Source organism: Bombus vancouverensis, chromosome 3, assembly GCF_051014615.1.
Source record: "Bombus vancouverensis nearcticus chromosome 3, iyBomVanc1_principal, whole genome shotgun sequence".
Classification (NCBI taxonomy): domain Eukaryota; kingdom Metazoa; phylum Arthropoda; class Insecta; order Hymenoptera; family Apidae; genus Bombus; species Bombus vancouverensis.
Window position 1 is genome coordinate 14,974,878 of NC_134913.1, and position 16,946 is coordinate 14,991,823.

The 16,946-nt window shown below is 40.1% G+C and overlaps 1 protein-coding gene across 1 annotated transcript in view; it reads left to right on the forward strand.

Moving 5' to 3' along the window:
• The window catches only part of Hs3st-A (Heparan sulfate 3-O sulfotransferase-A), a 193,365-nt gene that overhangs the window by 57,781 nt on the left and 118,638 nt on the right, over positions 1–16,946 (forward strand). The window lies entirely within an intron of this gene.

Below are 16,946 nucleotides of genomic sequence, written 5' to 3' on the forward strand. Positions count from 1 at the left end.
ATCTTGATGTGGCGTTTGCGTAATGGTTATAAGCGGAGCCCGTTTCGCTATAACGATTTATAATCACTCGTATTAATATTTTCATTAACGAAAACTGAAGACTAATTAGAACGGGGCAATTTATCAATGTAGCAAATATACGGCATTCGAGCATTGCACCTCGCGTTTTGCGCTCGATCAATCTTCATTAATTATGCCATCAGTTTACATCGTCAGCTACGTTACGTATCGTGTTAGCCGAACGAGTAATTAATTTTGCCAACTTTCTCCGATGTTTTACATACGAATCGTGCTCGTTTCTGTACTCGTTAAGTGTCTTGCATTCGCGGATTCAGTGTAAATTATGGTACTCGTTGTTTAAAAAGTTTGCCTGTAGGAAAAAGTTTCGAAATCTTCAATTCGTCGAATAACACTCTCGCGATTATCGTTGTTCGATGTAGAAATTGCCAAGGCAGAGCTAGAACATCGGTGAATTAGAGTAGCGTGAAGAACGAAATTAAAAAGTATGAGAAAAAGAAAAGAAAACACGCGGATCTTAGTAAACGATTTCGTGGAATTCTGTTTAAACTGGCGTTTGTTTGCGACAACGATGGTTCTACCGGCAAATTATTTAATTCCCAGATCGACAACTCGGTAATTGTTTTCGCATGTTTGCCAGCATGCTATAGCGTGGTTGGTAGAAGGACCGGCTTTGTGCCCGGGTTTAACACGCTTGTCTGTAATTAATTTTGCTCGTCAAACAATCGACAAGCTTCTACTTTAATCGCAAAAGAAAAAAGAAGAAAAGAAGAAAATAAATCGCGTTTATGTATGCCGTTCGAAAGCGGAATTGCCACGCGGTCTCGAGCATCGTGGCAATTGCGGCTACTTACGTACTTACTGCAACCACTAAAGCTCTCGTTGTACGCTTTTCTCTGGCATCTTTATCGCTGTATAATTTTCAAGTGACGAGAGCAAAGAACCAAGAGACGACGGTCGTTTTGTTAAAGAAATTTCGTGCGTATCGTTGGAACGAGTAGAAACCAAGTTATGCGGCTTGATGATAGTCGACCTGAGTCTTAGAACCGATCTCGTTCATGTAAAGTAGAAAAACGTGCCTTAATTACGCTTTGTTCGTGCTGTAAAGCCAAGATCAGCGAAGAAATAATGTTCGTTTTCGAATTTTTTGTTGAGAAGAAAAATGATCTCGTAAAGCGTCGAGCAAAGCGTTTTCTTTCTTTTTTGCTTTTGAAGTAGCCACGTTTTTGCCATGTTGATTGTCGTGTCCCGTAATTGAACAGTACCGTTTCTAGTAGAATAGATTCTCTTTATTTCACGGGGATGATGCTTGTACGGTAATAGCGTAATTCAAAGAGATGCACCGAAGCGGAAAAGCTCATAGCACGTAGAAAGACGAGAGGCAGACGGACGAAAAAAGAGATAAAAATCGAAAGAAGAGAAAAAAGGGGACTCTTGGCGCGCTTGGCAGCGTTCGCGCTCTATGTCGCTAAATCAGATGAATAGCTTCAATTAAGATACTTCCTCCGACGGATCACGTCTTTTTAGATGCCGTGGAAATTTTAAAAAACATGTTTTGCAACTTCTTAATTAAAGGGGTTGGTATCAACGAAAGGAGTCATCCTATAGCGCGTTGATATTTGGCAAAGTCGTTTGAACCCTCGACGAACATTTTCGAAAATATTTTCATGTTTTTTCACGTTCGTTATAATTTATATCGTGCAAACACCTCAGATGTCCGTTTGTTCGCTTGGCCACCGTTTTTAACACCTTATGTTTATTTCCTCTAATGTGCGAACAAAAGCAGTTGAAACTCGAAGGAACAATACGAGGATGAAAACAAGCTTACGAAGTAGAGCTTTCTGCATAATCTTATGAACGCGGTATTTTGTGTAAATCTAAAATATTTTACATATTTAACTGGTTCTAGTATTTACGTATTTAACTCGTATTAGTATTTACATATTTAACTCGTATCGTTAGATGCTACGTTAAAAACATTTTTCTCTCGCTGCTTTGCCTCTTCCTTTCTTCTTATCGAACAGAATCGGATTCGTCGAGCTCTGTAATTCCGTACTTTACGTTCGTGACTTATTTTTACGATGTTATCGAACAAAATGTACGTGCTCTTACAGGCAAGCAATACAGACGAAAGAATATATCGTACGTTCCGCGAGACAAGTGGAAAAACATATCGAGCGAGGAAGACATTATAAACGATCGGTTTAGAAACGATAGAGGCTCGTTCTCGAAATCGCCTTACTAAATACAACTGTTATCAATTAACGAGATCGTACGCCGAAGTTAATTGCTTTACGTTGAAATATTTCGTAAAATCTTGTCGGCTATCGAGGAATTATCTTTCGATTCTCACCGGTTACTTGTCCATCGATCCAATATGTTCGAAACGACTGTATAACTAACCAAGTTCGCCGAGTTCGCAAGCTTTCCAAATCTGTACACGAATAACTTGGAAACTCGGAAGCTTTTTAAGTTGGAGACAAAAGACTCGGGAACTTAACAAATCTGACACGTCCTGACAAACCGTCCCAAGTTTTTAATCCTTTTAACCCTTAACCCATTTTTGGTGCACGAGGTTTATGTACGAAGCAATTTTCGTTCATAGGAAAAAGATACGTTCGCGAATATCGAAGTACTTGGTATAATTATTTATGACACGACACGTATAATATGTAAATGGAAATAGAAACGATTCCATGTAACGGCGAACGTATACGTACGCTTGCAGCAAATACGTATTGGATGTCGGAGGATGTATGTGTACGCCCTTCGTAGCGAAAGTCGTTAAATCGGCGTCTAAAATCACGCGAACGTGCGACCGCGTAGAAATTGTGAAAGATCGCGACGAGAGATAGGTTATCGGGTTTTGAAAAACCGAGTACACGTGTGCGTTCGTGCTAAATTCTTCCACACAAGAGAGTTTCAAGATTCGATTCATCACGCTCGTAAGAATTCTATGTAGGTCATCGAGCTTAATGCAGCGATCAATCATTCGCGCTGCGAACGAATTTGCTTTCGCCTTATCGCGTTATCGTTTGTCAAATTTCGCGATTTTTTTTGCATCGGTTGCTACGTTTGACAGCTACAGGGTTATCTTTTTACCTCTGGATGTTGATCGATGGGAATAGAGTAGCGCGATCGACGTTGCTTCTCCAACATGTGTTTCTACGTTGAATTCTCTTTTTTTCATTCCAAGTTACGTATCCATGGAAAAAGTAGATTTCCATAACCAGCTTCTCGATCCTCGAATGCATAGCGCTGCTACTTGGCGACATACAGTGGCTACGACGAGTATAGTGGCACATCCTCTTGTCTTCCAACGAAGCGTTTCTTCTTTTATCAAGTTGTACGTTTCATTCTGAAATTTTCCTAGTCACACGGAAGCACTGGCAAATGATGGGAAGTACGATATACCTGCACCTAATTAATTAATACGTAAACGCTGTATGTAAACGCAATAGCGCGTCAATGCCTTCTAATTTAACAGGAATAGGACACTTATCGTGTCGCGTGTACAGCAGAGTACAAAGAAACTGGAAAACCCGTGTACGAGTAATTTCGTAATGTCCGATGACCTTATCGTTAAGTAATTCGCTCGTATCTCGCTTCAAATCCTTGCCAATTGCTTCTAAAATCGGAGAGACGTCACCCTTCTGGATCCGCGCGCGATCCTCGTTTCTGCGAGAGGTTTCTTGCGCGCCTATTGCCGGAAAATCTAATCGTAGACGTCTCGCCGGAAACATCCGACGCCTATCAACAAAGAGACGCACGGATTTCGACCGTCAGTGATGGGATACTTTCGTTACCCTATGCTGCCGGGGTGAAAAGGAAGGACCGACGTTTCCTTCGAGCCGCAAAATTATTCCCGATAGCGGTAGCGAAGTTGAGAACGTTCCATCGTGGAACGAAATTGAAGGGGGCTGGGTTGGTGTGGGACAACGTACAGACCCGGTCACCCTTATCAAAACCGGTTTGAGAAGCAGACGCGAAAGGTCGGTTGATAAATCTTTAAGCAAATTCAAGCTGGAGGGATTGTCGATACGTTGGTACGGTGGAGAAACATCGTGGAAATGACGAGGGAGGCTTGATTCTCGCGGATGTCCCCAAGGGTGAGATACAGACTAGAACGTAGCCGTAGAAGACGCGGATAAGGAAGAAAGATAGAGACAACGGTAGGGGATGAACGTGGCTGTGCGACTGTACGGAAAAGTATACAGTCGATTGGCCGCGAGTCTCGCTCGTGCCGGTCCTCCTCTGTGTTTTCATCCGAGCAAGAACCAAGGGAGAGGTCGATTGTGGAGTCGAGATTAAATTTGGAACGTTTCGTGTTATACGCTCGTGAAATTTAGAAAGGTAGGTACTCGCGCGAACGCGTTCCCAGGATGAAAGGAAATTTTCTCCGGGAACGAGAACGGTCAGCTGCGTATGCGAAAATTCCTCGAGCCTCCCGAATGAGATACACGAAACGAGACGAGAGCGTATCGTTCTATCACGATGTTCCAATAAATAAGCCGTAGGACGAACGACAAGCGCGTATCGTCGTACGAAAGTAGAATTTGTATGGTAGAAATTAGCGTTTAATTCGTTTAATTCGACGTATAAACTCGTGCGGTATATCGCGAGGCATCGAGGTACGCGAGGTAAGAGGCGCGCGTAATACAATAACGAGCCTTTCGCAACTTCGCTTTTCCGCTGAAATATGGAAGTAGCCTTTAATCTTTTAAATGGAACGCTGGTGTTACCTTGCAGAGTTATAAAGAATATGAAACGTTGACCGAGTAAGCGTCGGCTCGCGTAGCCTCGCGTTAACCGCTAAGATTTTTATAAATCTAATAAATTTGTTCCCAGTGAAAAATGTAATATTACTGCGGTAAAACGATGCTTAGACGATAGCCACGAAAGCGATACGTATTAGATACGATCGTTGGGCCGACGACAAAAATAAAGCGCGTCGTATCGGATCCAGTTTGATCTCTGGTTACGTCCGATGTGTCGTAATTTTATCAAACAGTTAATAATTTTCTATTTTTCCGACAATACCACCACTTCTTCCCAGCGTCAAACGCTACTCGATTTCCGCGCAATCGATGCTCCTCTTTAAATAACAAGACGTCTATTTAAATCCGAACAACGAATATTCCAATTACACGGTGGCTCGCGAAGGTATTCGAGCACCTGTCACAGCATTTTTTCACGAATATATTATACGTATATATTACACCGCACGAAATATCGTTAACATTAGCGAGACACGATTATCGTGATTATAATAGTAAAATTTGAAATATTCCGAATTTTGCGATCGAAAAACGTACGATACAAGAAAGTTATTGCAAACATTCTCTTAGCGATAAATTACCATACGGTATAAATATCTTTAAATATATACAATCAGCTAATAAATTCTCTCCTTAAACATTATCATGGCTTACCACGATACAATGAACACAACTTGTTCAATAAAATTGCCGGTATCCGTACCAAATTTTACGGATATTACGCGATAGCCGTTGGATTTCGTTACAAAAGTAACGAGATCTCCAGGTATTTCCTGTAACGTACGCGTAAAAAGTTTGCAAGAGTGTTCACACGTGTTTCCCTCGTTCCCTGCTCTTTTCCGTTTTCGTCGAAACTACTGGCAAAAATTTATATTAATACCCGTAATTAGTCCAGTTTACCGGCTGTAAAACGTGCTGTTTGCGGGACCGAGAGAAGAGTCGGCGCGGGATAACAACGTTCTCGCCGTAATTTATATCGGGTTACGCGGTCAACGGTTGATAATAGGCAGCCGTGTTCTTTAAACGTTAATGCCGTGTCGGTCTCGCTCGATTCATATTCTCGCGAACATTGTGCTCGCTCGTTATTGTTGCACCTCGAATGGGCGCTTTTCATCGGCGTTGGCGGCATAATAAGCGATTAATCGCGCCACAGGTTCGCAGGTGGTGACTCGATGAGAAGCCGCCATCGACAGCGTCATTTCCTAACCCCATTGAATGTATCGAGAGCCGATTGAGAGGAATGGGGTTGCGCCGGGTGCCGATGGTGATTGGTGTGCGGTTGCACCGTTGCTTCTAACTTTCTGATCGAATGGCGGTTCGTAATGCTTGCGAAATGTTTATGGAGCTTCGTGGTACAACGATATATTTAGATATATACATAAATATATATGTATAAAGGAATAACGTTTTTCTACGGAGATTGAGTGCCAGAGGGGCGGAAACTGTCGAGCAATTTGATGAGAGGTGGCTACGGCCTTGGCGAACTAACGGTCCGCACAAAGCGACTTTGTGTAGGTGAAAATGATTTAATTTGCTTGGCGTTTAATGAATGACAAAGGCTGCAAATGAAATATTTCGTTCGACGAGAGCATGACGCGGACGACGCTCTGCGTTTGGAAATTATGTAAGTTAGCCATACCTTCTCGTAGAGCAGATTATTAACGCCAACGTTGCTTAAAGCCTTTGTGAAACTAATGATTTCACGGAAACGCGAACAAGTTCGAAGAATCGCTGGCCAAAGCTTTTAGATTCTTTTTTATTAAATCGACTTCGAGGTTTACGGGTGTGTCGTATAATTATAAGGTTCCCGATCCGTCGTCCACGAGCAATATGTATTTTTCGACGATTAAATTAACAAATAAGAATGCAGATCATCGGAATAGGTGTTCTTAGTTGATAAGAATAGGATTGATAATTGTTTGCGCGCGTCTAATATATCGTTAAATGAAATTGGAAAGATCTGTAGATTACGTTACATCTTGAAACCAGTCGCTTCATAAATACTGGGTTTTTAATTAAGGCAGCAGTTCTTCTTCGTTTGCATTTTACGAGATGATCGACGGCTTAACATTTCAACGAGCAACTCGCTGATAACTGTTTTAGCGCGTTAAATAATTACTTTGTCATAGAATACCTGATATATCTCCGATGGTTAAAATAGATAACGACTTTTGTTAGCGAATGTCGCTGCGTCCTGTCAATAATTCTATTTGCGTTATGCAGGGATATTTCGGTAAAGGGATGGCACATTTAAAAATTCTCCGCTTCTGCACAAACATTTCGTTGTTCTCTGTTCCACCGTAATCAAAATTTGACAACACAATATTTTTGTTAAAATATTCAACCGTATAAATTTGCGTATATTTTCGTTCTAGATTAATGCCTACTACAGATTTATCGAGTTGCGTGTAAACTCAGAGAGCTAGTGCTATTTATACGAAAAAGAATGGTCAATGGGTAAAATTTTATAAAAAAAGAAAAAATTTAGAAAACGAGTAAAAAAATAATTCGTAATACGTAATAGTAGTTTGAATCTCGTCGATATCAATTTACCAAGTTTACGAACTTGTGCTTTTCGCTGTATTAAGACGAACGCGTAACAGCTCTACTCGTCTCAACATGATCGAAAAATGAAATATCGAGGTTACGGGAATTGCGAAGGCAACTAGTTGGAAGTTGCTGAATTTCCCTAATTTCTATACATCGAACCGCGTATAAACGTACAGAGACGTGCAAATGCCATGATGTGTATGGCTGTAGGAAAGGAAATAGGCCATTCGAACAGACAGGCTAAGCATTGTACGACAGCGAATGCAAATCGTCGAGTGCTAATTTTATAGATACGTCTGAATAGAATGAACTTGATTCGAGACCGATTTTGCTGGCTCATAAGAGGACAGCTAATGAATTATTATTGCCACGACGCTACCTACTAATTCCGATGCGATCGAAGCAACGTACACAAGGACGTAGTAAGTTATTTTCGCTTGACCGATCGTGTTCGATCGCGAGAACTATAACCACGTTGAATTATGTCATAATATATACAGGTTAAACGTCGATTTTTGATCGCCGAACACGTCGAGTGTTTACGGCTGAAAGCTCGTTGAAAGTTTACCGTAGTCTGTCTGTACGCGCGCACTGTCGTGCACCCAAGGAACGCGCTTTTTTCCCATTGAAACGTATTTCCGATTATTTGTTTCCATTTTTGGGAAAACAACGAGGAGGTACAGCGATGTTTGATATACCCTACCGGTTTGTTTGTAAATTCTAGCTTTTACGGGGGCAAAAAATGTATTGTTTACACGAGACCGAGGGCAGAACATTTTTGAAAAAGCACTCATAGGTCGCGAGAAAATTTTAATACCGAATGAATAAAAAATGGTTGATCGATGTAGCTAGACTGAAACTTTTAAATTCTAAATTCTGCAAACGAAGCGTAAAACCGAAATATTTTCCATGTCTATCTTTATATCAGGTTGCATCGTATATTAACGGCTGTTAAATGGAAACGCGCACTTTCGCGATCAAACAATATCGAACACGGCTTCGAAATTTTCGAACGGTAGATACCGGCTTTTAGCGTGATGTAAAATGTTCGCTGTATCCGTGTCGCCGCTTTTATCTCCTACCTCGATGGACAATATGGAAAAAGTCTATACGTTTTTGCCAATTGAGATTCGATACTTGCTTTTCCAACGTTTAATTACGCGAATTAGACAACGATTTTGAAAGATAGCTTTCCGAGGTAAAATAGTCTCGGTAATAAAATCTAATTTATTACTTTAATGCAACTGTCCGTCAGTTTATCGATTTGATTTGATATTGTCAATCCTTTTTCACTCGCTCCTACCTCGAAAATCTCTTATCCGTTACGTTTCTATTTTCTTAGCACCGTTTCAAATTCGATCAGGTGGACAGGCGCCGATATTAAATTCACTCGATAAAACGCAAACGCGTTACCTGTCAGATTACCATTCGAAACTGGGAATATTAACACGAGTATGTGTATACAATACAACATGCTCGAGGCAATAAAATCAAACCGCCACCGACGGCCGCTCGATCCACCAAGCATACACTGGGGTGAGAATCAAAGGTCTACCTATTATCACCCCTTCTCTTTCTCTCTCTCTCTCTCTCTTTTGCTCTCTTTATTCGAACTTCCGAGGCAGTCAAATTAGTATAGGAAAACCGATGTACTAGAAGAGATCACACGAATCGTTGTGCTCCAAGGTGCAAGTAATTCGAGTTAAATAACGAAATTGCGTTAATTGAGTTAATTTATAAGTAATTCCGTATTTTATCGTATTCTCGCATCGTGCTACCCTTGTATCCTTTAACCATCTTGACTTTACGCTTTCACCTTACGCGTATCTGCGTTAGTTACGCTTGTTAACTAGTTACGTACCTTTTGTCAGCTATTTAAACCTTGATCGAATGTCGGTGGTAATTTCTACCTTTCAAAAATAATATATATATGTCGGTTTTGTCGGGTTGACGCTAGTTTTAGGGGCACGTTGCGTATCTTCTTTAGGACAAGCCATCGTAGTTGTTCAAAGAGGTTTACATTTACAATTATATGCACAAGTGTTGATTTAACAGGGTTTAACAATTTAACGTGCTTATTAGACACTCTTAAAGTAAAGACAATGTTCTTAGGTTCAAACGAATCCACGGTCACCGGGATAACTCTTTGTACAATTGAATATGTCTTGAAACTCAAAGTGACGTTAGCTGTGACGCACGGTATCTTTCAGACTCCCTCGCCAGACGTTGAGTGTAAACTCTCCAAGGTGTTCATAAGAATAAAAGACTGACACGATCACACTTGTCAATTGCGTATTTGATCGGGGTTATCAACAAAATTCCAGGCGCCGTTACTAGGCAGACCCGCGTAGAGCAGTCGTTGCTCCTGCCTCGGGGCTTCTTTGTTAATACAGCGTGTGTCCCTCGATATTGGTACTTCTACTGTTAAGTAAAACGTTCATCCCGTGACCGTGGCTACGTTCGGTGACCAGTTGTGTCACCTTGACCCCAAGCCCACTGTTATAATACTATAATGAACAGCTATAATGAACAGTTTAGACCAAAGTATTGGGCATCTTCCCAAAATTCCAAAAGAAAGGCCCGTTGTCCCTACATCTCCGACAGATATATATATATGAAGTATCGTGGACGAGGGGCCTGGGGAGTGTCATGCGAATTATAAACAAGCGATTGCTGAGTATGTGCGTGGTAGGGCTAAGACGAGAGATACGAGGCTAAGACAAAAGACAAGGGGCTGCTGAGGGACGATAAACGAATTAACAGGAGTATGAGTTGAGAAGCCAGAGAGTGCGGATTGCGTTGTTGAGAGAGAGTTAAATCTGTGTTGACGAGAATTGTTAATTAATGATCTAATTGTCTTAATTATAATACGTTGTTACGATTAGTTCATGTTAAATAACCATTGTTTTCTGTTTAATTAACATCTGTTTAATCCATTTATTATTAATAAACTAATTATAATAGTTTACGATACTACATATATATATAAAAATCAGTCGTCGTAACAAGACCAGTCCGGAACCTCCTCTCCGTAGCGGGTTTTTGAAAATTTTCCCTCGCATCACGTCCTGTCTAATTCTTTGCCTTATTATACCAATACTTCGTAGTATCACGTATAGTTCGGAGTTCTTTCTAGTTTGCAGCATAAGAATCTCTAAAATCTCTGTTCCGCAACAGGCGCGTGCCTCAACCAAAAATAAATCACAACAGTGGAAAATATGGAACAAGAGAAAACTGTCGTGTTTCACTAACAAGAATCGTCTTGCAACATTTAATATCACCCTGGAAATCTCCCGGAACAATTAAACGTACGAAGACGCCAAGTTGCGTCACGTAACGCCATCGTCTCGACGCAATCGCGAGCCTAATACCAATCGAGCAATAGCCAACCCGTGTGTACGTTGAAAGAATAACGAAAGACGTTGCCGTGCGAATCGAGGCTACTCGCGATCGAGATATTAGAAGATAAAGACGAAGACGTTGGATTTTTTAAGCGTTTAAGGAGTGGTGTTCTTGGAGGTTTCTCGTCGACACAGGTGGACGGGGTGAATTCCATTGACCTCGATTTCATAGCACACACGAGGGTCCCTTAATCACCCTTGACCCCTTTCCTCAACGAAATTGTGCATACAACCTTTTCCAATCTTCCGCATCTACAGCCACAATGGATCTTTAGAGGAGCTGCCGGCATCCCTTGAGCGTTACTTTAGAGCCAGCTTGGCGCTAGTTATACGTTCAACCTTCGTTCCGATCGAAATGCTTCTGACAGCTTCTGACACCTTCCCTGGTAACGACGTTAGGCCGTATCCCCGTGAAATGACCGCGAAACCGAATGATCGGAACTTTGCTTGACTAGGGGGATCGAGAGAGTTATTCACGGACTGGACGTGTAGTTTACGTCTATCAAGATCGCCTGTAATACGTATCGGGTCGTCGTATAAATAATGCCAATCTTGCGAAGGGGTGCTCGATGAATTTATCAGCGTCAACCAGGACAGTTCCTTGTGCGCAGAGCGTGACATATAACTGGGCGAACCAGCATCTCTTATAAGTAGACTGATTTTTATGCATTTATGGGAAATTGAAAGACAGAAGACAGAGAGAGAGAGAGAGAGTTCGTAATACGCCAAAAAATATATAACGTAGTAAACTACGCATCGATAATATTTATAAAGTAGATAGAAAGTAGATCAGCGAGAAATCTGTGTTTCAGTTTCCGTTTCTTTAATCGTATTCATAAAAATTCATAAAAAGTTTGTTGAAAACTCCGCTAGAGTCACAAAGTTGGAATATAACTTTAAGAGCAGATAGGAACGTAGCTTCGTGCGGATATGATAGACACCCTATAGAGAGGGGACAATTTTGTTCGAAGAGGTCGAACATGAAATGGAAGTCGTGTCAAGGCTGTCGTTATCGTACGATGTTGTATATCGTCCGGGTGTAGATTCAGAGAATCAATGGATACTATCGGACGTGCCTGGAAATCAGAATTTTGGCCTATATGGCCGTTTGTCGTAAAGACAGATCCCCTACGATTAGACTTCAGCGATGCCTGCCTCATATCAAGTACATATTACGTCTCTTATGCTAAGTTATCGTAAAGTAAGATTCCGTTTATCCAAAATCGTGAAAGGACAAACCTATTCGAATAACAAGATGTCTTGGATAACAGGAGTTCGCTAATTCTCTCTTCCACCTCTGTCCCTTCGGATAACAAGAGCTGATGTTCGTATTACTGGATTTCAATTAATCTGTTCGTGCGTGTTGCTTCTCGCGATATAGAATGCCATAAGATCGATCAGACGTTGAATTTCGCCATGCGACTGATTACTTTCTTAAACGAAGATCGAAACGAACGCATCGATCTTTCTTCAAAAATATTAAAATTCGTGCTTACCCGCAATTTTGTTAAGTGGAAATCGTTGTTTCCTTGCACGTATAACGGCCAATGCTTCAAGTTTTCAAGTAAAATATTCGTTTCGTATTAATACATCGCCGTGGTAAACACGTCTTCGGCAGCTGAGCAAATATTCATAGAAGTTAGCATGTATAGAGTGAACGTTCTTGTGCATCGAGTACAACGAAACAAGTTCGCATAACTGGTGCATGGTGCAGTGTGAGCCTGGATGGCGAGAGCTCAGCAATATGTTCGGTAAAGCAGGTACTGTAGCAAAATTTGTTTGAATAAGCCGAGTTTGGACAAATGGACTTCTATCGTACAACGCATATGTAATGACAACTTACGAGATATTTCTAACCCAGTTTACGCATAATTTCACATGGCAATGTAATTTACGCGTATACTTAGCCGCTTTGGAGTGCTTCGAAAGAAAATTAACGACGACTAGCGTACGAAGTGAAATTTGAAGAAAGACAGTTCTCCTTTGACTATCTTTGGACGTTGATTCGGAATGATCGTCAAAAGGCACGCACGCTTTGGAAATACGTACGATGGCTACATACGAGTTTCTGTTTCATGAAAATTTCGTTTGCGCGTGAAACATTTTTCCTTCTATTTTCGAGCGCGGGCTATTTTTTTTTACACAAGGTTTTTTTTTTCTTCCTTTTTCCCTTTTGCGATGGAAAAGAGAGAACGTATAAATGTACATTTTCCAGAAACCTTTTAGGTCGACGTACGACGTCGATTTTTATTTACACACGCGCGACGTACGATACTTTGCTTTCGAAAAAAGGCTCCGAGCTTTCTACAGTTTCGGAGATCGTTGCAAACATCGCTTTCTATTCTGCCGGGAAATTAGCTGGAAACAAGGTCTCGTCGAAAATCGACGTTTATTATGCAACAACCTAATATAATCGTACTTCGATATTTAACGCGATTAGCTGTTATCTCATTTTGAAGTCGAACGATATTAAAATCATGTCTACTAATTGAGTTACAACTTAAATTATACAATCTGAAACTTTGGATAATAACAGTAATCAATGCTTCTGTGGAAATTGTAATTTATGCATTACGAAGTAACGAGCAACATATTTTACGGATTAGCTTACTGCACGATGTACCGCCATAGCTGTTGCTGAATAACAGCTGAAAATCTTGTAAAATATAGCTTGCATAAAATGTAGTATTACATGCGTATTTTTCATAAAGCATGATCCGTGTTAGCCTCGTGCTTTTTCTGAAGCGTGCAATTTTAAATAATCACATAGCGAAGTTACGTGTCCCAGAACTCGTCCGAAATTAAAAATCTGCATCGTATTCTCGTGTTACTAATGATTGCTGCGGTATAAGTACATAGACGTTTTACTAACACGTAAAATACGAATACGTAATCGCTTTCGGTTACGGTTTATTTGCGTTGAAATTGTAAATTGCGCGATGTAGGTTACCGGTTCGATGACGCTTTCATAGACATCGTACAAGTGAAATATAACTCGGTAGCAGGATATTGTCAAATGTACAAAAATTCTGTTGCTGTTTCGTAGCAGCAACATTCTACATTTTTATTAAAAACCTTTAAGTGTTCTACGCGTTACTATCATCGACCAGTTATCGAGAAACTTGCTATCGAAAATTGTTTGGTTTTCGATAGTTCCACCGATGAATGAGTGTTTTTTACACTATTTCAGATGTAAAAATATCGAATATCGCGTAAACATGTTTGAAACGGATATTACGTGGTCTAATGGGTGAAATTTTAATAAGAACGAAAGATCTTTCTTCTTACTTCTTTTTCAGATAACTCTGTCATCGATTTGATATTTTATTTGTTTATTCGTTTTTACGCAGTCCCTCCCTTGCAGGTTTAGGCGAACTTGCAAATTCACAGTATATCGCGTTCTTTAATTCTCTGATACTCGCTTGAAATTTACGTTCCACTTCGCATACAAAAATAAAATATACAATTTTAAACAACAATTTTTTCCTCTTATTTTTAGTACAATATCGCAAGTGTCTAGGAAATCGTAGCGATCGTTACACGAACATTCTCTGTATCAAACGTGATATACAATTAATTTAGTTTATTAGATTTTATCCAATATATCGATGGTTTTTAAATAGCGCGGGGAGAAACACGTAATTGCCTTGCGAATTAATCGGATAACAGAAAGTAGATAAACCTGTGGAATTAATAGAAAGCCACGAGTAGGAAACGAGACATGGCGTGATCCAAGTTTCTCGTTAAGGTCGTTTCATTCGTTCGCCAGGAAAGATAGAGCGGTTAAACGTATAACTTTAGCCACGGCCAATACAGACCTAATGAAACCGGGAATCCCTGATGGCGGATAAATAGCATCGACATTGTTCAATTTACTCGTAACGTGGCCTCTCGTTAATCGTCTGGAATTTCGATCGATTTGCGACAAAATTCGGCAATCAACCGGTTTCAAAATTGTTGCGCGCTTCGTTCGAACTCTTTGCTACCTTAGAATCACCGGATCTCGATCATGCGAAATATCATAATTAATTACGAGATGACCGGACAATCGAATAAGTCAAACTGTGGCTATGTTTCGCAACGTATTACATTTTGATCTTCGTTTCTTTTTTCCAATCTGTTTTCCAATTCCTCTGTGTTCCGTTAAGTTACAATTTTTTAAAGAATCACTCCTGTTCCGCAGCCTTCGAACGTATTACTTGAACTTTATAGAGTTCGTCTAAGAGTTCAGGATTTGTAGTTTAAGTACTTTGAGCTACTTACTTTGTGATATCTCGAGGTACTTGGCTTCGCTGCGCGCGTAATCACCGATTCGTGTATGCATTCCTCGAGTGTACCACCGAGTCGCATATTTCGAATTACTGATGGCTTGGCGTCGAGTTATACGGGTATTATACAGTGTATATCAGGTATTTGACATATGCTCTTTCGCAACACGACGCGTAACATCAAACGTATGTACATACTGTTTAGATTATGATGTTGCCTGTTTTACCTTAAAGCACATTATAAGGTCAAGCTGAATAGTTTACAAAGACGTATTTATGATTCTTTACGTCTAGATCGTGTTTTTAATAGTACGTTGCGCTTCGTGAATATTTTTACCGTGAAACTGTCCATTTCCTTATAGGAAAATGTTTCTTCTTCGGGTTACATGTTAACAAGATTGAAACCCGAAGAATCACATATACGTCATCTAATAATACTTTACTTATAAGCGAAAGCTTACAATCTAAGATCTTTTACGATGTTCGTCGGTAAAATATAATTTAATAACGCGACGGTAAAAGCCAAGTCGATTTTCGTGGACCAACAAGTTCACGTTTCACAGACAAATACAATGAAACGTTCGTTTGACAATTCATGTAGCCGAAAAGTCTGTCGGTTTAATAAAAAGGAACGCCGTTTGCGGAGGTTTACGAGGTTAATCTCTTCCACGTTAAACGTTCCCGTAACATCGTCAGAACCACTCTTTCTCGTTGGACTTTTCTCTTCTGTTGTAATATTAAGAACGTTTATGGCGATACCCGATGCAGATGGAGAAAAATCTCGCGCGATTCTTCTTTTAGATTTGCTCTCTTTCTCATCGAGTTTCTTTTCCGCTTTCACTGTAACGCGCTCGTCATAAACTCTCGTCGGTTGTATGTATGTTGTTGTTGTGTGTCTCGTCGCTGAGTGAGCAGAGCGTGTTGTCCCATTTTTATGCAAGTTGATTCAAAATCTAAAAGGTACACAGTGCAAACCTTTGTGATATGTCGAATACCAAAGTGCAAAGAGAATTTGTAATAAAAAGAAGAATGTTAAAGTTATTTTATGTTTTTGAATACAAAGCGGCGAATTTGGTTGAGAATGCCTGGTTTCGGGAGAATAGCATCGAAGGTCTATTTGTGGGTTCCATCGACACGCGTGTATCGATCTGCTGTTTCGATTTTCAATCGAGCGATCATAAAACATTTAACAGCAAATAAAAACAGAATAGCAATATAAAGAAATGATATTTATATGAGAAAGAAAGTATAGCTTACTAATATATTAGCGATTTTTTAAAACATGCGTGCAATTTTACAGTCTACATCAAATGGTAAAGTTTCATTAAAAGTAGAAGACATAGAAAATAAAGGTCTAGAAATGGAGTCCTGAGACTATTGAACGGGATTATATTTATGATTCAATCGGATTTTTATTACGAATACGCTTCGCTTTGTTCTAACGTTTCGTTTCGCTTTATCAGGGCAGACCTGAAAATTAATTCCAACGAACTACAAATATGTCATCTAATCATCTTTCTTTATTAGTAAACGTTTCAAATTTGGTCCACTTTAGATAACAACGCACATAGTGGAGATGACACTTTGATTTTCGCGCCGTTCGTGAGCGCGTCGGTTCGCAGCGCCTCGTGCGGTAAAATATTGCATTCTTCCTTGTAACAATGCGTGGCGCGTTTCTACATTGAATAACCTAAGTGTTGTGTCTGTCGAAATATCATTAATAATCATCAAAATATATCGTGTTTTCGCTTCATTTTCTACCAGTATATTAATAATAACAGTGAGCGTCGGAACATGGTGGAATTCCTTAAGAAATCGTACAGTGTCTTGAATTATCGTGCAATGAAAAGTGGCTGGTTCTATGAACGTTTTTGTAAACGTTACAACACGTTTTCCAAAGCTGTTTTTTCACAGGAACTGTTAATTTTCAA